A 1,417-nucleotide genomic window follows, 5' to 3' on the forward strand; every position below is an offset into this window, starting at 1 on the left:
CCAGAAGAAACCATGTATAGTGAAGGCAATTTTTAGTAATAAAAACAAACCTGAGGGTATTACCATACCAGACTTTTGGCTATAATACAAGGCCATAGTGATCAAAACAGCATGGTATTGGCATAAAAATAGTCATTGACATTTGGAACTGAATAAAAAAACATGAGATGAACCTAACCTCTTACAGCCACTTGATCTTTGATAAACCAAACAAGAACATACACTGGGGAGAAGAATTCCTATTCAATAGGTGGTGTGGGGAGAACTGGATAACCACATATAAAATACTAACACTGGACCTGCACCTCTCACCTCTTACAAAAATTGACTCAAGATGGATAAAAGATTAAACCTAAAGCATGAAATCCTTGAAGAAAGTGTGGGAAAAACACTTGAAGATATCAGCCTGGGGAAAGATTTTATGAAGAAGACTTCCATAGCAATTGCAACAACAATAAAAATAAACAAATGAGCCTTAATTTGTTAAGCTGTACAGAAAGCTTCTGTACAGGTAAGGAAACAACAACCAAAGCAAATAGACAACCTTCAGAATGGGAAAATATATTTGTATATTATGAATTGGACAAAAGCTTGATAACTAGAATCTATAAAGAACTCAAATTAATCAACAAAGAAAGATCCAACAATCCCATAAAACACTGGGCAAGAGATATGAATAAAACCTTCTCTGAAAAAGACAGATGAATAGCTAACAAACATGAGAAAATGCTCATCTTCCTTAATCATCGGAGAAATGCAAATCAAAACTCCCCTGAGGCTTGGTGCCCATAGCACAGTAGTTAGGGTGTCGGTCACATACACCAAGGCTGGCAGGTTCAAATCTGGCCTGGGCCTGCTAAACAACCATGACAATCACAACAAAAAATAGCCAGGTGTTGTGCTGGGTGCCTGTAGTCCCAACTACTTCAGAGGCTGAGGCAAGAGAATTGCTTAAGCCCAAGAGTTTGAGGTTGCTGTGAGCTGTAATGCCATGGCTCTCTACTGAGGGCAACATAGTGAAACTCTGTCTCAAAAAAACAAAAACAGGGTGGCTCAAGTGGCTAAGGCACCAGCCACATACACCTGAGCTGGCAGGTTCGAATCCAGCCTGGGCCTACCAAACAACAACGATGGCTACAACCAAAAAATAGCCAAACCTTGTGGCGAGTGCCTGTAGTCCCAGTGACTTGGGAGGCAGAGGCAGGAGACTCACTTGAGCCCAGGAGCTGAAGGTTGCTGTGAGCTGTGATGCCATGGCACTCTACCCAGGGGGACAGCTTGAGGCTCTGTCTCAAAAAAACCCTGAGATACAACCTAACCCCAGTGAGAATGGCTCATGTCACAAAGTCTCAATGCTGTGCATATTGGAGTCAATGTGGAGAGAAAGGAACACTTTTACACTGCTGGTGGGACTGCA

The sequence above is a fragment of the Otolemur garnettii genome, unplaced genomic scaffold (assembly GCF_000181295.1).
Source record: "Otolemur garnettii isolate 467f Iridium unplaced genomic scaffold, OtoGar3 scaffold00017, whole genome shotgun sequence".
Taxonomy (NCBI): Eukaryota; Metazoa; Chordata; class Mammalia; order Primates; family Galagidae; genus Otolemur; species Otolemur garnettii.